This window comes from Bufo bufo, chromosome 2 (genome assembly GCF_905171765.1).
Source record: "Bufo bufo chromosome 2, aBufBuf1.1, whole genome shotgun sequence".
NCBI classification, from domain to species: Eukaryota; Metazoa; Chordata; class Amphibia; order Anura; family Bufonidae; genus Bufo; species Bufo bufo.
Window position 1 is genome coordinate 621,891,054 of NC_053390.1, and position 25,144 is coordinate 621,916,197.

The window sequence follows — 25,144 nt, forward strand, 5'->3', positions numbered from 1 at the left end:
CACAGTCGTGACAAAACTACTATTCTTTTGTCATCCGCACTTTCCTCAAAAAAAAACATACTGTGGAACATCTACTCCTTGGCAAGGGAGATTTACGCAAAGGGGTGCTCCCTGGAACAGTTGTGGGTCTGTTTGGTGTGGCCCGCCTTCTCCCTTTTGCCACCCCACTGCCTCTACCAGCCTGTTGCAGTGCTGCAGATCCTTCCCCCACTGTACTGCCGTCCTCGCTTGGCTTTCCACCTTCCCAGATTGGGTCAGTGACTTCATCATCCACCACCTCTTCCACTTCCTCACTCTGATCATCCTCCTGATTTCTTGACCTAGCCACAACCTCAGTGATTGACAACTATGTTTCATCCTCTTAATCAACCTCTTGAAACAGTAATTGCTGTTGACTTATTGGCAACTGTGTCTGATCATCATCCACCTCATTAAACACTAATTGTCGTTCCCCACCGTCATATTCTTGTGACTGTGGATGCTCAAGAGGTTGGGAATCAGGGCACAAGATCTCATGTCCCTCTTCAAGTGTGCTTGGTGAGAGAGCCAAATCAAGTAATGGCGATGAAAAGTTGTTTGGCCAGACTCTCCATGGTGGGAGGATGGAGGATCAGGGAGAGGATTCTGTTGACCAGACTATTGGCTACTGAGACTGGACTTAGTGGAAGACAGGGTGGTGCTTAACCGACTGGAAGCATAATCTGCGCAATCCAACCGACCACCTGGTCGCACTAGTCTTACTTCAAGACTTTTGTCCTGCGACGCACGGCAAACTGGGTCATTAAGCTAGGCATCGTGGATGATTGTTTTTCTTGTGCTCTGGCAGCAGGAACAGTTTCAACGCGCCCAGGGCCATGGCCTCTGCGTGAATCATTAGCATCACGGCCACTTCTTCGTCCCTTTCTGCTCGCCTTGTGCATATTAAATGTTATAGGCACGCATGACACACAAGATGTGGCACGGATGTCACAATTCACAGCAAGCACAGTATATGGAAAAAGTATGGAAAAGTATGGAAAAAGGAAAATAAATTTCAGTTATATTTCTCCAATCTCTAGCCCTGACACACAGAAGGTATAATACAGATGTCTCTAGTCACTGCAGACACCCTCAATATAAAAAGTATTGAAAATTATGGAAAAATATATAAATTTATAGTTATATTTCTCCAATCTCTGGCCCTGACACATAGAAGGACAGATGTCACAAGTCACTGCTGACACCCCCTATAGAAAAATTATTGAAAATGATGGAAAAAATATATAAATTTTCAGTTATATTTCTACAATTTCTGGCCCTGAAACACAGAAGGTATTGGACAGATGTCTCTAGTCACTGCAGACACCCTCTATTGAAAAATTATTGAAAATGATGGAAAAAAATATGAATTTTCAGTTATTTTTCTCCAGTTTTTGGCCCTGACACACAAAAAGTATTGGACAGATATCTCTAGTCGCTGCAGACACACTCTATATGAAAAGCATTAAAAATGATGGAAAAAATATATAAATTTTTAGTTATACACTGCGTGCAGAATTATTAGGCAAATGAGTATTTTGACCACATCATCCTCTTTATGCATGTTGTCTTACTCCAAGTTGTATAGGCTCGAAAGCCTACTACCAATTAAGCATATTAGGTAATGTGCATCTCTGTAATGAGAAGGGGTGTGGTCTAATGACATCAACACCCTATATTAGGTGTGCATAATTATTAGGCAACTTCCTTTCCTTTGGCAAAATGGGTCAAAAGAAGGACTTGACAGGCTCAGAAAAGTCAAAAATAGTGAGATATCTTGCAGAGGGATGCAGCACTCTTAACCACCTCTGGACCGCCTAACGCAGGATCGCGTTCCGGAGGTGGCAGCCCTGCGCAGAGTCACGCATATATGCGTCATCTCACGATGGCCGAGATTTCCTGTGAACGCGCGCACACAGGCGCGCGCGCTCACAGGAACGGAAGGTAAGAGAGTTGATCTCCAGCCTGCCAGCGGCGATCGTTCGCTGGCAGGCTGGAGATGTGTTTTTTTTAACCCCTAACAGGTATATTAGACGCTGTTTTGATAACAGCGTCTAATATACCTGCTACCTGGTCCTCTGGTGGTCCCCTTTGTTTGGATCGACCACCAGAGGACACAGGTAGCTCAGTAAAGTAGCACCAAGCACCACTACACTACACTACACCCCCCCCCCCGTCACTTATTAACCCCTTATTAGCCCCTGATCACCCCATATAGACTCCCTGATCACCCCCCTGTCATTGATTACCCCCCTGTCATTGATCAACCCCCTGTAAAGCTCCATTCAGACGTCCGCATGATTTTTACGGATCCACTGATAGATGGATCGGATCCGCAAAACGCATCCGGACGTCTGAATGAAGCCTTACAGGGGCGTGATCAATGACTGTGGTGATCACCCCATATAGACTCCCTGATCACCCCCCTGTAAAGCTCCATTCAGATGTCCGCATGATTTTTACGGATGCACTGATAGATGGATCCGATCCGCAAAACGCATCCGGACGTCTGAATGAAGCCTTACAGGGGCATGATCAATGACTGTGGTGATCACCCCCCTGTCATTGATTACCCCCCTGTAAAGCTCCATTCAGATGTCCGCATGATTTTTACGGATGCACTGATAGATGGATCGGATCCGCAAAACGCATCCGGACGTCTGAATGAAGCCTTACAGGGGCGTGATCAATGACTGTGGTGATCACCCCATATAGACTTCCTGATCACCCCCCTGTCATTGATCAACCCCCTGTCATTGATCACCCCCACTGTCATTGATCACGCCACTGTCATTGATCACCCCCCTGTAAGGCTCCATACAGACATTCTTTTGGCCCAAGTTAGCGGAATTTTTATTTTTTTTTTCTTACAAAGTCTCATATTCCACTAACTTGTGTCAAAAAATAAAATCTCACATGAACTCACCATACCCCTTACGGAAACCAAATGCGTAAAATTTTTTAGACATTTATATTCCAGACTTCTTCTCACGCTTTAGGGCCCCTAGAATGCCAGGGCAGTATAAATACCCCACATGTGACCCCATTTCGGAAAGAAGACACCCCCAGGTATTCCGTGAGGGGCATATTGAGTCCATGAAAGATTGAAATTTTTGTCCCAAGTTAGCGGAACGGGAGACTTTGTGAGAAAAAAAAAATATCAATTTCCGCTAACTTGTGCCAAAAAAAATTTCTATGAACTCGCCATGCCCCTCATTGAATACCTTGGGGTGTCTTCTTTCCAAAATGGGGTCACATGTGGGGTATTTATACTGCCCTGGCCCCAAAGCGTGAGAAGAAGTCTGGTATCCAAATGTCTAAAAATGCCCTCCTAAAAGGAATTTGGGCACCTTTGCGCATCTAGGCTGCAAAAAAGTGTCACACATCTGGTATCGCCGTACTCAGGAGAAGTTGGGGAATGTGTTTTGGGGTGTCATTTTACATATACCCATGCTGGGTGAGAGAAATATCTTGGTCAAATGCCAACTTTGTATAAAAAAATGGGAAAAGTTGTCTTTTGCCAAGATATTTCTCTCACCCAGCAAGGGTATATGTAAAATGACACCCCAAAACACATTCCCCAACTTCTCCTGAATACGGCGATACCAGATGTGTGACACTTTTTTGCAGCCTAGGTGGGCAAAGGGGCCCATATTCCAAAGAGCACCTTTAGGATTTCACAGGTCATTTACCTACTTTTACACATTAGGGCCCCTGGAAAATGCCAGGGCAGTATAACTACCCCACAAGTGACCCCATTTTGGAAAGAAGACACCCCAAGGTATTCCGTGAGGGGCATTGCGAGTTCCTAGAATTTTTTATTTTTTGTCACAAGTTAGTGGAAAATGCAGATTTTTTTTTTATTTTATTTTTTTATACAAAGTCTCATAATCCACTAACTTGTGACAAAAAATAAAAACTTCCATGAACTCACTATGCCCATCAGCGAATACCTTGGGGTCTCTTCTTTCCAAAATGGGGTCACTTGTGGGGTAGTTATACTGCCCTGGCATTCTAGGGGCCTAAATGTGTGGTAAGGAGTTTGAAATCAAATTCTGTAAAAAATGACCTGTGAAATCCGAAAGGTGCTCTTTGGAATATGGGCCCCTTTGCCCACCTAGGCTGCAAAAAAGTGTCACACATCTGGTATTGCCGTACTCAGGAGAAGGTGGGGAATGTGTTTTGGGGTGTCATTTTACATATACCCATGCTGGGTGAGAGAAATATCTTGGCAAAAGACAACTTTTCCCATTTTTTTATACAAAGTTGGCATTTGACCAAGATATTTATCTCACCCAGCATGGGTATATGTAAAAAGACACCCCAAAACACATTCCTCAACTTCTCCTGAATACAGAGATACCAGATGTGTGACACTTTTTTGCAGCCTAGGTGGGCAAAGGGGCCCATATTCCAAAGAGCACCTTTCGGATTTCACAGGTCATTTTTTACAGAATTTGATTTCAAACTCCTTACCACACATTTGGGCCCCTAGAATGCCAGGGCAGTATAACTACCCCACAAGTGACCCCATTTTAGAAAGAAGAGACCCCAAGGTATTTCGTGATGGGCATAGTGAGTTTATAGAAGTTTTTATTTTTTGTCACAAGCTAGTGGAATATGAGACTTTGTAAGAAAAAAAAAATAAAAAATCATCATTTTCCGCTAACTTGTGACAAAAAATAAAAAGTTCTATGAACTCACTATGCCCATCAGCGAATACCTTAGGGTGTGTACTTTCCGAAATGGGGTCATTTGTGGGGTGTTTGTACTGTCTGGCCATTGTAGAACCTCAGGAAACATGACAGGTGCTCAGAAAGTCAGAGCTGCTTCAAAAAGCGGAAATTCACATTTTTGTACCATAGTTTGTAAACGCTATAACTTTTACCCAAACCATTTTTTTTTTACCCAAACATTTTTTTTTTATCAAAGACATGTAGAACTATAAATTTAGAGCAAAATTTCTATATGGATTTCGTTTTTTTTGCAAAATTTTACAACTGAAAGTGAAAAATGTCATTTTTTTGCAAAAAAATCGTTAAATTTCGATTAATAACAAAAAAAGTAAAAATGTCAGCAGCAATGAAATACCACCAAATGAAAGCTCTATTAGTGAGAAGAAAAGGAGGTAAAATTCATTTGGGTGGTAAGTTGCATGACCGAGCAATAAACGGTGAAAGTAGTGTAGGTCAGAAGTGTAAAAAGTGGCCTGGTCTTTCAGGGTGTTTAAGCACTGGGGGCTGAAGTGGTTAAAATTGCAAAGCTTCTGAAGCGTGATCATTGAACAATCAAGCGTTTCATTCAAAATAGTCAACAAGGTCGCAAGAAGCGTGTGGAAAAACCAAGGCGCAAAATAACTGCCCATGAACTGAGAAAAGTCAAGCGTGCAGCTGGCAAGATGCCACTTGCCACCAGTTTGGCCATATTTCAGAGCTGCAACATCACTGGAGTGCCCAAAAGCACAAGGTGTGCAATACTCAGAGACATGGCCAAGGTAAGAAAGGCTGAAAGACGACCACCACTGAACAAGACACACAAGCTGAAACGTCAAGACTGGGCCAAGAAATATCTCAAGACTGATTTTTCTAAGGTTTTATGGACTGATGAAATGAGAGTGAGTCTTGATGGGCCAGATGGATGGGCCCGTGGCTGGATTGGTAAAGGGCAGAGAGCTCCAGTCCGACTCAGACGCCAGCAAGGTGGAGGTGGAGTACTGGTTTGAACAAAATCACTGTAGAATTGCAGTGGCCAATATGGCGGAACTGCTCAGACCCCAAACACTGTAGCGTGTTTCTCATTGGGGGAGCAGTCCCACCGCATGTGGACCGCAGCAAACGACCATCCCGAGCAATTAATGCGTACAAAGGAGGACGCCAGCGCGGTCTACATGCACCACAAAAGCATCCTGCACAGGCAGAGCATTGTGCGGATGAAAATACAATTATATAAATCACTGAAGAAAATGCACCAAAAGGATATGTCACTGACTAAACTAGCTGGTCATACAAGCAGATATTAAAAGCTGAGACTTTCGCCAATATGTTCCTGTCAGGAAGATATCGGAGCCCATCATTGCACCACGTCACGGTCACTCAGCATGGCAAAGGGTCCTACCACTACGCTAACTGTGGTGTGAACACGGTCTGAAGGTGATGTGATCCAGCTCACAGCCCTGCCTGCACACAAACGCCTAGCAGGACAGCCAGTGCAATGTGAACAAAGCAGGACCGTGAGCCCCACCCATATCAGACCATGTGATGAAGGATTCCAGGTGCAAAGGAATGTTCAATTGCCAGATGAAGGCACATTCAAGACATATAAAACAAAATCACTGTAGAATTGCAGTGGCCAATATGGCGGAACTGCTCAGACCCCAAACACTGTAGCGTGTTTCTCATTGGGCGAGCAGTCCCATCGCATGTGAACCACAGAAATATCGTGGCAGATATGGAGGAGCTGCTCAAACCCCAAACACTGTAGCGTGTTTCTCATTGGGGGAGCAGTCCCACCGCATGTGGACCGCAGCAAACGACCATCCCGAGCAATTAATGCGTACAAAGGAGGACGCCAGCGCGGTCCACATGCACCACAAAAGCATCCTGCACAGGCAGAGCATTGTGCGGATGAAAATACAATTATATAAATCACTGAAGAAAATGCACCAAAAGGATATGTCACTGACTAAACTAGCTGGTCATACAAGCAGATATTAAAAGCCGAGACTTTCGCCAATATGTTCCTGTCAGGAAGATATCGGAGCCCATCATTGCACCACGTCACGGTCACTCAGCATGGCAAAGGGTCCTACCACTACGCTAACTGTGGTGTGAACACGGTCTGAAGGTGATGTGATCCAGCTCACAGCCCTGCCTGCACACAAACGCCTAGCAGGACAGCCAGTGCAATGTGAACAAAGCAGGACCGTGAGCCCCACCCATATCAGACCATGTGATGAAGGATTCCAGGTGCAAAGGAATGTTCAATTGCCAGATGAAGGCACATTCAAGACATATAAAACAAAATCACTGTAGAATTGCAGTGGCCAATATGGCGGAACTGCTCAGACCCCAAACACTGTAGCGTGTTTCTCATTGGGCGAGCAGTCCCATCGCATGTGAACCACAGAAATATCGTGGCAGATATGGAGGAGCTGCTCAAACCCCAAACACTGTAGCGTGTTTCTCATTGGGGGAGCAGTCCCACCGCATGTGGACCGCAGCAAACGACCATCCCGAGCAATTAATGCGTACAAAGGAGGACGCCAGCGCGGTCCACATGCACCACAAAAGCATCCTGCACAGGCAGAGCATTGTGCGGATGAAAATACAATTATATAAATCACTGAAGAAAATGCACCAAAAGGATATGTCACTGACTAAACTAGCTGGTCATACAAGCAGATATTAAAAGCTGAGACTTTCGCCAATATGTTCCTGTCAGGAAGATATCGGAGCCCATCATTGCACCACGTCACGGTCACTCAGCATGGCAAAGGGTCCTACCACTACGCTAACTGTGGTGTGAACACGGTCTGAAGGTGATGTGATCCAGCTCACAGCCCTGCCTGCACACAAACGCCTAGCAGGACAGCCAGTGCAATGTGAACAAAGCAGGACCGTGAGCCCCACCCATATCAGACCATGTGATGAAGGATTCCAGGTGCAAAGGAATGTTCAATTGCCAGATGAAGGCACATTCAAGACATATAAAACAAAATCACTGTAGAATTGCAGTGGCCAATATGGCGGAACTGCTCAGACCCCAAACACTGTAGCGTGTTTCTCATTGGGCGAGCGTTTTATATGTCTTGAATGTGCCTTCATCTGGCAATTGAACATTCCTTTGCACCTGGAATCCTTCATCACATGGGTGGGGCTCACGGTCCTGCTTTGTTCACATTGCACTGGCTGTCCTGCTAGGCGTTTGTGTGCAGGCAGGGCTGTGAGCTGGATCACATCACCTTCAGACCGTGTTCACACCACAGTTAGCGTAGTGGTAGGACCCTTTGCCATGCTGAGTGACCGTGACGTGGTGCAATGATGGGCTCCGATATCTTCCTGACAGGAACATATTGGCGAAAGTCTCAGCTTTTAATATCTGCTTGTATGACCAGCTAGTTTAGTCAGTGACATATCCTTTTGGTGCATTTTCTTCAGTGATTTATATAGGAGTACTGGTTTGGGCTGGTATCATCAAAGATGAGCTTGTGGGGCCTTTTCGGGTTGAGGATGGAGTCAAGCTCAACTCCCAGTCCTACTGCCAGTTTCTGGAAGACACCTTCTTCAAGCAGTGGTACAGGAAGAAGTCTGCATCCTTCAAGAAAAACATGATTTTGATGCAGGACAATGCTCCATCACACAGCGTCCAAGTACTCCAAGAAAGGGTATAAAAGAAGAAAATCTAATGACATGGCCTCCTTGTTCACCTGATCTGAACCCCATTGAGAACCTGTGGTCCATCATCAATTGTGAGATTTACAAGGAGGGAAAACAGTACACCTCTCTGAACAGTGTCTGGGAGGCTGTGGTTGCTGCTGCACGCAATGTTGATGGTGAACAGATCAAAACACTGACAGAATCCATGGATGGCAGGCTTTTGAGTGTCCTTGCAAAGAAAGGTGGCTATATTGGTCACTGATTTGTTTTTGTTTTGTTTTTGAATGTCAGAAATGTATATTTGTGAATGTTGAGATGTTATATTGGTTTCACTGGTAAAAATAAATAATTGAAATGGGTATATATTTGTTTTTTGTTAAGTTGCCTAATAATTATGCACAGTAATAGTCACCTGCACACACAGATATCCCCCTAAAATAGCTAAAACTAAAAACAAACTAAAAACTACTTCCAAAAATATTCAGCTTTGATATTAATGAGTTTTTTGGGTTCATTGAGAACATGGTTGTTGTTTAATAATAAAATTAATCCTCAAAAATACAACTTGCCTAATAATTCTGCACTCCCTGTATTTCTCCAATCTCTGGCCCTGACACACAGAAGGTCTCTAGTCACTGTAGGCACCCTCTATAGAAAAACTATTAAAAATGATGGAAAAAATATATTAATTTTCAGTTATATTTCTCCAATGCCTAGCCCTTACATACAGAAGGTATTGGACAGATGTATCTAGTCACTGCAGACACTTTCTATATGAAAAGTATTGAAAATGATGGAAAAATATATTAATTTTCAGTAATATTTCTCCAATTTCTGGCCCTGACACAGAAGGTATTGGACAGATGTCACAAGTCACTGCTGACATCCTCTATAGAAAAAGTATTGAAAATGATGAATAAAAATAGTAATTTTCAGTTATATTTCTCCAATTTCTGGCCCAGACACAAAGAAGGTATTGGACAGATGTCTCTAATCACTGCAGACACCCTCTATACAAAAAAAGTATTGAATATGTTGGAAAAAATATATTAATTTTCAGTTACATTTCTCCAATTTCTGGCCCTTGCACAAAGAAGGTAGGGGACAGATGTCTCTAGTCACTGCAGACACTCTATATATGTAAAGTATTGAAAACGATGGAAAAAAAACATTAATTTCCAGATATTCCAATCTCTGGCTCTGAAACACAGAAGGTATTGGACAAAGGTCTCTAGTCACTGCAGACACCCTCTATATATAAATTATTAAAAAAGATAAAAAAATATATAAATTTTCAGTTATATTTCTCCAAGAGAAGGTATTGGACAGATGTCTCTAGTCACTGCAGACACCCTATATAGAAAAATTATTGAAAATGATGATTTTTTTTTTAGTAATTTCAAGTTAAATTTCACCAAACTCTGGCCCTGACACACAGAAGATATTGGACAGATGTCTCTAGTCACTGCAGACACCCTCTATAGAAAAACTATTTGAAAAAAATTAGAAAAATATAGTCATTTTCAGTTATTTGTCTCCAATCTATAGCCCTGACACAAAACGGTATTGGACTGATGTCTCTAGTCACTGCAGACACCCTCTATACAAAAAATTATTGAAAATGATGGAATAAATATGTTAATTTTCAGTTATTTTTCTCCAATTTCTGCCCCTGACTCATAGAAGGTATTGGACAGATATCTCTACTCACTGCAGACACCTTCTATATTAAAAGTATTGAAAATGATGGAAAATATACACTCTATAGACACACTCTATAGAAAAGTTATTTAAAAAAAATTGAAATATATAGTAATTATCAGTTACATGTAGCAGGGTTAGCACTCAAGCTCTCAACTCAAATTTCTTAACTCATTGCGTTATCTTGAGACAAAATCCATTGAAAAGCAATTAAAGGTGTCTGCTTTACAAATTTAGTTTAGATAACACGTCTCATTAATCATGAGTGTTAACTATACTACATCTGTATATTTCTCCAATCTCTGGCCCTGACACAGAGAAGTTATTTGACAGATGTCTCTAGTGACTGCAGACACCCTCTATATGAAAAGTATTTTAAGTGATGGAAAAAATACTAATTTTCTGTTATATTTCTCCAATTTCTGGCTCTAACACACAGAAGGTATAAGACATATGTATCTAGTCGCTGCTGACATTCTCTACTGTATATAAAAACTATTGTAAATAATGTGAAAAATATAGTATTTTTCAGTTATTTTTCTCCAATTTCTGGTCCTGACTCACAGCAGGTATTGGACTGATGTATCTAGTCGCTGCTGACTAGTGATGGACGAACATCTGCACGAACGCAATCGCACAAACACGATCAAATGTTCGCGAACTGCAAGTTCGCGAACCGCAAGTTCGCGGCAGGTCCCATTCATTTTAATGGCAGGTGAACCTGAAAAACCTTCAGCTCATATTTGCAGCCAAGAAATAATTACTAGAAGTGTGCAAATAGTCCCACAACATAGACAGTGACATACCAGATGTATTATTCGAATTTGCGATCTCCATAAAAAAATAATTTCAATGCGAAATATCGGCAATATAATTTTCGCGTATGCGCATGCGCAAATGCACTATACAGTACCCAAATGCACTATAAAGAAAGTATATTGGTATATAACACCCCGCTTCAATCAGTTTTATTTTAGGGGGGGACTGGCATATCACACCAGTAGAAATTATTTGTTCCAATAACGCTTGTCCCTCTATATACCTGCAGTATCGCAGCAGAACCGCACACAACTGCCGCACAATACAAATGCACTATAATATACTTTTTAACATAGAAAGTATATTATAACATTGTACAAGGAAGGCAATCCATTAGAATCTACATGAAGATAAACGTAACCTTTAATAATTTTACTATGAGGGTCCATTCACACGTCCGTAAGTGTTTTGCGGATCCGCAAAACACGGACACCGGCAATGTGCATTCTGCAATTTGTAGACCGCATATTGCCGGCACTATAATAGTAAATGCCTAATCTGCAATTGCGGACAAGAATAGGACATGTTCTATTTTTTTGCGGAAACGGAAGCATAGATGCGGAAGTGTGGATCCGCAAATGCGGACAGCACATTCCGGCCCCATTGAAAATTAATAGGCGGACCCATTTTGCAAACGTGTGAATGGAAAAGATATCCCTCAAAATGAAAATAAATTAAATTATTAAAGTTAAGCAAAAAGCATAGATGTGGTAGGCAATAACAAGTGCTCGGCTGCACTAAATCAGGTGCTCGGCGGCACCAAATCAGAAACCATATGTCCTACCACAATCCGGAGGGTTCCAGTGCACATCTATGAATCCAGGAGGAAAAGCAAAAAAATATCCATCCCTGGGCTAGATGATGATGTGGTATTGAAGGACAGGGTGGGCAAAGAACTGTCCCTGATATTGCCCTACAGGGGGGTGCTATTCTGGCCCTGATAGCCTAACCACAGAGCACCCGCCCTGATAAGAGCGACCCCGTCCGGAACCTTACCCTATATAAAAATGGCCCTAGTAAGCCCCTAGCCCCTAGGCCCCTGACTTCCAGGTGATCACTATAGAGATCTATGTGTTTTTGACTCATTATAAAAGTATATTATATGTATATCGCACCTCTCTGTGTATCACACATATCGATAGTACACCTATACTAGTGCTTAAAATGACTTTTGTGGCCCTATTAGCTAGCGTTTGGTGTCCCTAACAGCCTGTCCCTGCCCCACACAGCAACCTCTCCCTACACTGGCAAAACACTGAATGTAAAATGGCAGCCAAATCAGGTTTATTTATGAGGTAGGGGGTATGTCCATGTGCTGAAATGTCTCAATTGGCTGTCCTGTACCTCCTGATGGATGTGTCATGGGTCAAAGTTCTCCATATGTTCGCATGTTCGGCGAATCGCGAACACGCAAAAATCGCTGCGAAACGACCGCCGGGCGAATCGCAAGGCCATCTCTACTATAGACACCCTCTATATAAAAATTATTAAAAATAATGTAAAAAATATAGTATTTTTCAGTTATTTTTCTCCAATTTCTGGCCCTGACACACAAAGGTATTGGACAGATGTCTCTTCTCGCTGCAGACACCCTCTATATGAAAAGTATAGAAAATTATGGAAAAAATATATACATTTTCAGTTACATTTCTCAAATTTATGGCCCTGACACACACAAGGTATTGGACAGATCTCACAAGTCACTGCATTCACCCTCTATAGAGAAAGTATTGAAAATGATGGGGAAAAAATATATACATTTTCTAGTTTATTTCTCCCATTTCTGACCCTGACACAGAGAAGGTATTGGACAGATGTCTCTAGTCACTGTAGACACCCTCTGTAGAATTTTTTTGAAAATAATTGAAAAAATATATTAATTTTCAGTTATATTTCTACAATCTCTGGCCCTGACACGCAAAAAGTATTGGACAGATGTCTCTACTCACTGCAGTCACCCTCTATAGAAAAATTATTGGGGGAAAAAATGAAAAATATAGTAATTTTCAGTTATTTTCTCCAATTTCTGGCCCTGACACATAGAAGGTATTGGGCAGTTGTCTCAAGTCACTTCAGACACACTTTATATAAAAAGTATTGAAAATGATGGAAAAAATATATACATTTTTAGTTATATTTCTCCAATCTCTGGCGCTGACACACAGAAGGTATTGGACAGATGTCTCTAGCCACTGCAGACACCCTCTATAGAAAAACTAATAAAAATGATTAAAAAAATATAGTATTTTTCAGTTATATTTCTCCAATGTCTGGCCCTGACACACAAAAGGTATTGGACAGATGTCTCTACTCACAGCAGACACCCTCTATAGAAAAATTATTGGGGAAAAAAAAGGAAAAATATAGTAATTTTCAGTTATTTTCTCCAATTTCTGGCCCTGACACACAGAAGGTATTGGGCAGATGTCTCTATTTGCTGCAGGCACCCTCTATATGAAAAGTATTGAAAATGATGGAAAAAATATATTAATTTTCAGTTATATTTCTCCAATTTTTGGCTCTGACACACAGTAGGTATAAGACAGATCTCACAAGTCACTGCTGACACCCTCTATAGAAAAGTTATTGAAAAAAAAATTGAAATATATAGTAATTTTCAGTTACATATGTAGCAGGGTTAGCACTCAAGCTCTTAACTCAAATTTCTTAACTCATTGCGTTATCTTGAGACAAAATCCATTGAAAAGCAATTGAAGGTGTTTGCTTAACTTATTTAGTTTAGATAACACATATCATTAATCATGAGTGTTAACTATACTACATCTGTATATTTCTCCAATTTCTGGCACTTACACAAAGATAGTACTTTTCAGTCAAATTTCTCCAATTTCTTTCCCTTGCACACAGAAGGTATTGTACAGACCTTTCTAGTCACTGCAGACACCCTCTATATGAAAAGTTTTGAAAATGATGGAAAAAAATATATATTAATTTTCAAGTTTATTTCTACAATTTCTGGCACTGACAGAGAAAAGGTATTGGAAAGATGTCTCTTGTCACTACAGACACCATCTATAGAAAAATTATTGAAAAAAAATGAATAATATAGTAATTTTCAGTTATATTTCTCCAATCTCTGGCCCTAACACAAAGAAGGTATTGGACAGATGTATATAGTCGCTGCTGACACCCTCTATATGAAAAGTATTTTAAGTGATAGAAAAAATATATAAATTTTCATTTATATTTCTCCAATTTCTGGACCTGACACACAGAAGGTATTGGACAGATGTATCTAGTCGCTGCAGACACCCTCTATATGAAAAGTATTAATAATGATGGGAAAAATATATACATTTTTAGTTACATTTCTCTCTGACACAGAGAAGGTATTGGACAGGTCTCACAAGTCACTGCTGACACCCTCTATAGAAAATTATTGAAAAGAATGGAAAAATATAGTAATTTTCAGTTATATGTCTCCAATTTCTGGCCCTTGCACACAGAAGGTATTGGACAGATGTCTCTAGTCACTGCAGATACCCTCTATGTAAAAAGTATTGAAAATGATGAAAAAAAAAAAAATAGTATTTTTCATTTATATTTCTCCAATTTCTGGCCCTGACACAGAGAAGTTATTGGACAGATATCTCTAGTCACTGTAGACACCCTCTATAGAAAAATAATTGAAAATAATTTAAAAAATATATTAATTTTCTAGTTTATTTCTCCAATTTCTGGCTCTGACACAGAGAAGGTATTGGACAGTTCTCACAAGTCACTGCTGACACCCTCTATAGAAAAATATTCAAAATAATGGAAAAATATAGTAATTTTCAGTTATATGTCTCCAATTTCTGGCCCTTGCACACAGAAGGTATTGGACAGATGTCTCTAGTCACTGCAGATACCCTCTATGTAAAAAGTATTGAAAATGATGAAAAAAAAATATATAGTATTTTTCATTTATATTTCTCCAATTTCTGGCCCTGACACAGAGAAGTTATTGGACAGATATCTCTAGTCACTGTAGACACCCTCTATAGAAAAATAATTGAAAATAATTTAAAAAATATATTAATTTTCAGTTATATTTCTCCAATTTCTGGCCCTGACACACAGAAGGTATTGGACAGATCTCACAAGTCACTGCTCACACCCTCTCTAGAAAAGTTATTAAAAAAAAATAAGGAAAAATATGACAATTTTCTGTTATTTTTCTCCAATTTCTGGCCCCGGCACACAGAAAGTATTGGACAGATGTCTCTAGTCACTGCAGACACCCTCTATATGAAAAGCATTGAAATTGATGAAAAAAATATATTAATTTTCCGTTATATTTCTCCAATTTCTGGACCTGACACACAGAAGGTATTGGACAGATCTCACAAGTTACTGCTGACACCCTCTATAGAAAAAAGTATTGAAAATTATGGAAAAAACAATATATGAATTTTCTAGTTTATTTCTCCAATTTCTGGCCCTGACACAGAAGGTATAGGACAGATGTCTCTAGTCACTGTAGACACCCTCTATATGAAAAGTATTGAAAATGATGAAAAAAATATATAAATTTTCAGTTATATTTCTCCAATCTCTGGCCCTGACAAACAAAAGGTATAGGACAGATCTCACAAGTCACTGCAGACAACCTTTATATAAAAATTATTGAAAATGATAGAAATAAATATATTAATTTTCAGTTATATTTCTCCAATTTCTTTCCCTGACACACAGAAGATATTGGACAGATGTATCTAGTCACTGCAGACATCCTCTATATGAAAAGTATTAAAATTGATGGAAAAAATATATACATTTTCAGTTATATTTCTCCAAGCTCTGGCCCTGACACACAGAAGGTTTTGGACAGATGTCTCTAGTCACTGTAGACACCCTCTATATAAAAATTATTGAAAAAAAAGTGGAATAATATAGTAATTTTCAGTTACATTTCTCCAATTTCTGGCCCTGACACAAAGTTGGTATTGGACAGATGTCTCTAGTCGCTGCAGACACCCTCTATATGAAAAGCATTGAAATTGATGGAACAATTATATTAATTTTCAATTATATTTCTCCAATCTCTGGCCCTGACACACAAAAGGTATAGGACAGATCTCACAAGTCACTGCAGACACCCTCTATAGAAAAATATTTTTTTTTAAAAAAGGAAAAATATTGTAATTTTCAGTTATATTTCTCCAATCTCTGGCCCTGACACTCAGAAGGTATTGGACAGATGTCTCTAGTCACTGCAGACAACCTTTATATAAAAATTATTGAAAATGATAGAAATAAATATATACATTTTCTGTTATATTTCTCCAATTTCTTTCCCTGACACACAGAAGATATTGGACAGATGTCTCTAGTCACTGCAGACATCCTCTATATGAAAAGTATTAAAAATGATGGAAAAAATATATACATTTTTAGTTATATTTCTCCAAGCTCTGGCCCTGACACACAGAAGGTTTTTCTACAGATGTCTCTAGTCACTGTAGACACCCTCTATATAAAAATTATTAAAAAAAAAAGTGGAATAATATAGTAATTTTCAGTTACATTTCTCCAATCTCTGGCCCTGACACAAAGTTGGTATTGGACAGATGTCTCTAGTCGCTGCAGACACCCTCTATATGAAAAGCATTGAAATTGATTGGAAAAATTATATTAATTTTCTATTATATGTCTCCAATCTCTGGCCCTGACACACAAAAGGTATAGGACAGATGTCTCTAGTTACTGTAGACACCCTTTTCTAGATGAATAGTATTGAAAATGATCGGAAAAATATAGGACAGATCTCACAAGTTACTGCTGACACCCTCTATAGAAAAAAGTATTGAAAATGATGGAAAAAAAAATATATGAATTTTCTAGTTTATTTCTCCAATTTCTGGCCCTGACACAGAAGGTATAGGACAGATGTCTCTAGTTACTGTAGACACCCTCTATAAGAAAAGTATTGAAAATGATGGGAAAAATATATAAATTTTCAGTTATATTTCTCCAATTTATGGCCCTGACACACAGAAGGATTTGAACAGATGTCACAAGTCACTGCAGACACCCTCTATAAGAAAAGTATTGAAAATGATGGGAAAAATATATAAATTTTCAGTTATATTTCTCCAATTTATGGCCCTGACACACAGAAGGATTTGAACAGATGTGACAAGTCACTGCTGACACCCTCTATGTAAAAAACACAAAACGTGTGGGAAGGAGACTCGAGCATAGCACTCGAGCACATGCAGTACTCGGCTCAACACTAAAAAATATATTTGCCATTCAGCGGTGCAGTTATATGTTCTAAAGCCTTTTGTGTCGAGTATTAGTGAAAAAAAATAAGGGCCTATTTGCCATTCAGCAGTGCAGTTATTTGTCTAAAACCTTTTTGTGAAGTGTATAAGTGGAACAAATAAAAATATATTTGCCGTTCAGCGGTACAGTTATATGTTCTAAAGCCTTTTGTGTCATGTATAACTGCACCGCTGAACGGCAAATATATTTTAATTTTTTCCACTTATAGACTCCACAAAATGGCTTTAGAACATACAACTGCACTGCTGAATGGCAAATATATTTTTCTTTTTTCCACTTATACACTCCACAAAAGGGCTTTAGAACATATGACTGCACCGCTGAACGGCAAATATATTTTCCTTTTTTTTATTATACATGACACAAAAGGCTTTGGAACAGCATTCCCCAGCAACCAGGCCGCGGACCAGGACCGGGCCCTGGAAGATTCTTTGCCAGGCCACGGCAATACAGATGAGTGGAGACACCAGGCGCATGCGCACCCGAAGCACACATCACACACAGCGGGCGGGCGTACAGCGGGAAGGAAGGAAGGAGAGCGTTCCTTCCTTCCAACTGTGATGCCGGCCAGCCACTGCCACCAATGAGGAGAGAGTGGGCGGAGGAGGGGAGGGACTGTGGCCACTGTGCCACCAATGATAATTAACCAGAGGACCTTTCATGGGTCCGGACATTATTAACCAAGTAGCAGGACATGTAGAGCGGTGCCCAGGGATCTCCCTGCACTTACTATTATTCCTGGGCACCGATCCGTTCGCCCGCTGTGCCTCCGTTACCGTCTCCTGTGCTGTATGCTAAATACTACTACGGGAACACCAGGGGGGAGACATCAGCTTCTCTCCCTGGGCGTTCCTTTTCCCTGGCTGTGGTGCTGTCCAATCACTGTGCAGAGCTTCACAGCCAGGGAGAAAAAAACTCACCTTCTCCCTGGCTGTGACGCTCTGCGCTACAATTGGACCGCGCTACAGCCAGTGAGAAGGAACACCCAGGGAGAGAAGCCAATTGTCTCCTCCCTGGTGTTCCCAAAGTAGTAATTAATTAGTATACAGTGCGGGAGATGATAATGGGGGCCACAGCGGGCGAACAGAGCAGCACCCAGATATAATAGTAAGTACAGGGAGATCCCTGGTTGTCACTCTACATGTCCTGCTACTTAGTTAATAAAGTATGGACCCATGAAAAGTCCTCTTACAGATACAGGGTGCACCTGAGGGGTTAACTGTCGCTGATCGCAGCGCCCTGTCAGAGGTCGGGTGCCAGCTAAGTGATTCTGCCGCACCCGCCTCTTGTATCTGTATTAAAGGTTAATTATCATTGGTGGCACAGTGCACCCACCCCCCCAGTATTAAAATTATTGGTGACAGTGGCCACAGGGTCCCCTCCCCTTCTCCTTATTTGTGGCAGTGGCAGCTTCTGATCTGAACCCCAGCAGTGTAATCCTTGGGCTCCGATCGGTTACCATGGCAGCTAGGATGCTACTGAAGCCCTGGCTGCCATGGCAATCTCCCTGCTGCTGTGTGTATTATGCACAGGGCAGCAGGGAGTGTGAAGTCCTATTCACCCTAATAGAGCTCTATTAGGGTGAATAGGACAAGGATACATAAATCACTGCGAAAGGTGCACCACAATGATATGCAACTGACAACACTGGCTAATCCCTCAAGCTGATGTTCAGGAACAAATCAGAGCCCTTTTGCACCACCGTCAAGGTATATCAGCGTGGCATGGGTTCCTACCGCTAAACTACCTACAGAGTGTGGACACAGCCTGAGAGGTGCTAAGATACAACTTACAGCCAAGCTCCCACATACCTCCATAGTGAGATCACTCAGGCAGTGGGAGAGATGATAAGGCTGCAAGTCCCACCTAATAACAGGCCATGCAACACAGGCTACCAGGTGCAATAGAATGCTACCAACAGTACGCAATGGCACATTCTAAGCATATCAAGAAAAATAACTGAAATAAAGTGGCCTAAATAGGAGGAAATGCTCAAAAACCCCACACACTCTAGCGTGTTTATAATCGGGGGAGCAATTTCTTTGCATGTGATCTGTTGCTAACGGCAATCCCCAGCAAAAATGCATACAATGGATTACATTGACTAAAGTCTCAGTTCTTAACATCAGCTTGAGGGATTAGCCAGTGTTGTCAGTTGCATATCATTGTGGTGCACCTTTCGCAGTGATTTATGTATTTTTATATTTGCATCCACACATTATCCCATCTTGTGTAAGATGCCATTGTGATGTATGTCGTCCGCTGCCGACATCCTCCATTGTATGCATTTTTGCTGTGAATTGCCTTTAACAATGGATCACACGTGGAGGAATTGCTCCCCCGGTTATAAACGCGCTACAGTGTTTGGGGTTTTTGAGCATTTCCTCCCTTCAGTTATTTATCTTGATATGTTTAGAATGTGCCATTGCGTACTGCTGGTAGCATTCTGTTGCACCGGTTAGCCTGTGTCACATGACCTGTTATAGGTGGGGCTTTAAAATATTTAAACAATAAAGTCCTTGTAAGAAAACTCTGTTAATGCCTGTATCAAACAACACTTGCATCCCAATAACAAGAACAGTTTGCTGGAATTTCAGAGCTGTATGATGACAATTTGGATCCCCAGTCAGTGCAGAAAGGTGTAATATCATTGTTCCTATTACCCGGGCTGTAATCTCCCCTCCTGAACCCTGTTCTACATAAATGCTGTGAAATGATTCCTCCCTATCCTTTCCCTACACCTTGAATAATCTTTCCCTGAGCTTGTAAATTTTTTTTTTTTTTTTAGAACAATATAGTCTTTCCTAGCACTGTCCCTAGCGCCTGCTGATATCTCTCCCTGCACTAAGTACACCGGAAAATGGCAGAATCCAAGATGTCTGAGGCTATTTATAGGGCTGTGACATCACAGGGCTGGCTGGCTGCTGTTTGGCTGCATACATGGCATTATGGGTGATCCCACGTTCCCAGAGTTCCTTGCTCCATGCCCTCACACATGCAGCAGCCATTTTAGAAAAAATGTGATTCGTTACCACAAAGCGTTTGGAAATATTGGATTCTGGGAGAATCAAATTTTTCCTGAAATTCGGATCGAATTCCACTTCGTCAACTTCAATTCGCTCATCTCTATTAGGTACTACTACATCCCAGCTGCCACTGAGGTCCATCTACCTCAATTTAATGTAGATGAGCCTACTTGTGGCAGGTAACATTGATTACTTACAAAAGAGATCCAGATGCTACCGAAACACCGACATACCTGAGGCCTATCCAGTGGTAAGGGGAATTGAGAATCTATATGACGATACCATCTATATAGATACCCCTTCATATACGTCACACCTCATTTACTGTACAGTGCTATTCCTATGTGATTGTCTGATAGTTAACAACTAGTCGATATTGAACACATTAAGGTGGTGGAATATGCATTATATCCGTTTTGGTAGTGAATTTTTACCACTGCATAGGCCTCAGGTATATGGGTGTTTTGGATCTCTTATGAGTAATTAATGTTACCTGCCACAAGTAGGCTCATCTACATTTTTATTTTATTTTATTTTATTTTTTATTTAGTCCAATAAAGTACAAAAAGAACAATAGTAGAACATTTAACAGTTACATAATAAAAAAATAAAAAAAAAAGGCTACATCTACATTAAATTGAGGTAGATGGACCTCAGTGGCAGCTGGCATGTAGTAGTACCCAGTATTACTTTGGGATTGGATTCGATTTTTAACGTCATGAATATTAATCGATCAATATGTATCGATTAGTGTTTTAGCCAAGCCATCATCACCAATACTCATTTATTCATTTATCTCGTATGTCAGGTTAAAATCCGCCTTTTGGTCCCTCCAGATTGGGTGTTAAGAGTACTCACCTATTTCTCCTTTTTCCATCTGATCATTACCTCGGTAAAGTGACAGCAGTGTCAGGGGAAGGGCCAGCAGGCACTCCCCCTCCATTACACTTGCCGCTGTATTGGTCAGCCGGAATCGAGGGCGGGACTTTCAAGGGTTTAAATATCCTGAATCGCGACGGCTGCTTTAGTGTCGGACATGCCGCTAGCACGATGAACATGGTGTGCGCGGTAATGCCCTACTAAACCACATGTAAATCTCAGCTAGATCTATCTATGAAGGCTCCTGATAGATAGCTTGCATCATTCTTTAACTGCAGCATTTCTAAGTGCACTTGAGATATTCAGGAGACTAACTTAGACCTGTTCCACTGTAGCAGAACTTCAGCTGTGTTTTTGGTGGCTACTCAGACACTCTGCTTCAAAACAGATAAGGAATTTGTTAGACAGGTTTTTGGTATTGTCTGATTGCAAATGAGCAAAGGGTGATTAAGGTGTTAAATTTGCTGTTGGGGGAGGAGTTTTTGTGGAAGTGTGTGTATATATAGCAACATAGTATTAGCTTGCCTAATTATAGCTTGCATCATTCTCAAAGTGCAGAAATTCTAAGTGCACTTGAGATATTCAGAAGACTAACTTAGAGCTTTTCCACTGTAGCAGAACCTCAGCTGTGTTATTGGTGGCTACTCAGACAATGCTTCAAAACAGGTAAGAAAGTTGTTAGACAGGTTTTTGCTATTGTCTGATTGCAAATGAGCATAGGGTGATTAAGATGTTAAATTTGTTGTTGGGAGGAGCTTTTGTGGGAGTGTGTGTACATATAGCAACATAGTATTAGCTTGCCTAATTATAGCTTGAATCATTCTCAAAGTGCAGCATTTCTAAGTGCACTTGAGATACTCAGGAGGTAATCTGGAGTTGGATACAATATAAAAAAGTAAGATTTGTTTGTTTAAAATCTTTCCCCTCTTTAAAATGGCAGGAATTATTGTGCATTTATTTCATGTTCCACTCTTTGGAGGGTTGGATGCTGTCTAATCTGTAGACAGCTCTCCGTAATGCAGCATGAAATTGCATTTTTGAAATCTGAGATTTGTAAATTAACTGTTAAACAAACTCAGGCTGGGGGGCGTGTCCGGACGCTGACTGAGATGGCTGCCTGAAGGATCAGCTCCTGCCTGCACCGCAACTTACTGGCAGGCAAATCCTCTGTTCTGGATCATATGGCTCCAAAGAAGAACCCTCTTCCTCCCCTCCCCCGCCTGATTCCCGCGCTCTGAGCAGGGAGAAGGATACAGCGCAACATATCCCTGCTGAAACTCTCTAGGGAACCGGATTGCCTCTGGCTGTGTCCACGCACGGATCCCCTGGGCTGGGGCACTCACCGACTGCCCTGGATTTTCGGCCTGCTGCTGCTGGAAGGAGGGATCCCGCCGTGATGGCTCCTGGACCCACTTCTCAGGGGAAGACATCAAGTAAAGGTACTGTGGCTCTTAGGGGATGGGATATTATCCCAGGGGACCCTGCATCTAGCCTTCCTGGGACCCCCCTACATGAGCCCTGGCAAAATAAGCAGCCCTTAGCCCTACCATTGCTGGACCAAGGGGACAGCAGCTCTCCTCTCCCTTCTGACATCTGGGCCAGATCTCCAAGCCCTCCATCACTTGCTGTTATGGACCCCCCACCCCTGCCTGAACCTCCACAGCCCTGGGCGAGCTATTTTAGCCATTTTTCTACAAAGGAGGACTTTCGGGTTCTTATTTCTGAAGTTACAGAAGCCTGCAGAGCTGAAATTGCGGCAGTTCGCACTGATATTAAACATGTGGTGGACCGGGTTGACTCCCTGGAAAATGCCCATGATGACACCAGGCAATATATATCCACTCTTCAAGAATCCATTTCTGCCCAAACGGCTGTGCTCAGGGGAATGGGATGGCATTTAGAGGACTTGGATAACCGAGGGCGCCGGAATAATATCCGAGTACGGGGTCTTCCGGAGGCTACCGAAGACGAAGATCTCTTTGCTACGCTGTAAGCCATTTTTAACATGATCCTGGGGCAACCACCCTTGCATAAGATCAAGTTGGACAGAGCTCATAGAGCACTCAAGCCTAGGGGCTCTGCTGCACGTCCTAGGGACGTAAGTTGTTGTGTCCATGACTTCGCCCTTAAAGAATCCATTATGGCTAAGGCGAGATCTCTACGCAACTTTGACTTTGATGGCGCTCCAGTTCAATTGTTTCCTGACCTATCCTGGTTCACGCTCCAGAAAAGAAGACATCTTCAGCCTCTCCTCACATTACTCAGGGACCGCCAGATCGCCTATCGCTGGGGATTCCCCTTTGCCCTGACGGTCTGTCATCAAGGAAGAACAGAGACTCTCCATTCCTTCTCGGATCTTTGCCCTTTTTGTGAATCACTTGGAATTCCTATCCCCGACATGTCGGATTGGGAGTTTGAGTCTCCAGCGCTTCCACCGCCCCGCATTTGGTCTCCTGTAACCAGGAAAAGAAGGCCTGATCCAAGTGCATCCTCTTCCCCGCGGTCTCCTCTGTCATCAGGGCATCGTCCATCTGCTTGACCGCCAACGGATGGGGGGACTTGGTCTTAATCCTTTACGCCCTCAGGATTGATGGTCCCTGATGGGCCCCCATATTGATCGTTTATTACCTCTGTTAAGACAGTTATTGCTTTCTTGTTGCTACATCGCAGTGCAGGCTGTCTGAAGGGCCCACCTTGTTGGTGGATAAACCCATCACCTTATGTAACATTTATGCACCAAACACGTCCCAGAACCGCTTTCTCGGCGGAATCTTCCGCAAGGTTTTTGTTGAGGGAGTGGACTCTTCGGAGCCCCTAGTTCTCCTAGGAGGGGATTTTAATGCAGTATTCTCTGAATCGATGGATCGCCTGGCCCTCCCGGGCAGACTAATACATTCGACACAGCAGCGCTTAGCCAGGGACTTTTGTAAACTAGTGCGGAACTACTCCCTGTATGACCTCTGGCGTCTAACTTATCCCACTGATAGGTCCTTCTCCTTTTACTCTGCCCCACATGGTTCACACACCCGTATTGATTACCTCTTTGGTACCATTTCGACCCTCAGATTATTGGAAGGAGCAGACATGGGCCAAATCACCTGGTCAGACCATGCTCCTGTACTAGTGGACATTAGTAGTGAGTCTGGCCATGTTCGCCATTGCCACTAGAGACTTAATGACTCCCTCCTGAAACAGCCTACCATTAGGGAGGAACTCCGCGAATATCTGCAAACGTACTTTGACCTAAATGAGGGATCAGTAGGGGATGTCCATCCTTTGTGGGAAGCGCATAAAGCGGTCATGAGGGGTCATTGTATTGCAATAAGCTCAAAATTAAAGAAGGACTCGACTGCCTTAGTCAAGACCCTTACGTCCTGCTTGCAAACATTAGAAGACAAGATGGCTGCTCACCCCTCACGCTGCACACTGAGACGAATTGTTGATACCAGGGCCCAATTGAAGAGTCTAGCTTTAGGTCGTGTCAGCAAGTTATTACTTTACACACGACAGTGTTATTATGCTTGGGGGAACAAGCCCCACGCTTTGCTGGCCAGACAACTCAGGAATCATAACTCGCAAACGGGTCCGAGTGCTATTAGGGGGGCTGATGGAACAATCCACTATGACCCCAGGGTGATAGCGAAGAGGTTCTCGACCTACTCCTCTTCCCTGTACAATTTACCCTCCGACCTCCCCACAGATGAGGGACTGAGAGATAGTACACTCCGGTCTTATTTGGCATCCTGTCACCTTCCTACCCTATTGACTTCCAACCTTGCCGCCCTTAATAGTCCGATCACGCCGGAAGAGATTGGGGCAGTGGTGGAACATCTGCCTGAGGGTAAATCCCCAGGGACTGATGGCTTTTCAAACAAATATTATAAGACTTTTAAGACTGAACTAATCCCTCACTTAGTAACCCTATTCAATCATTTTCTAGCTGGCAACGCAGTACCTGCCCCAATGTATCACTCGTATCTCACGATGATTCCAAAACCTGGGAAAGATCCTCATGAATGCCATAACTATAGGCCC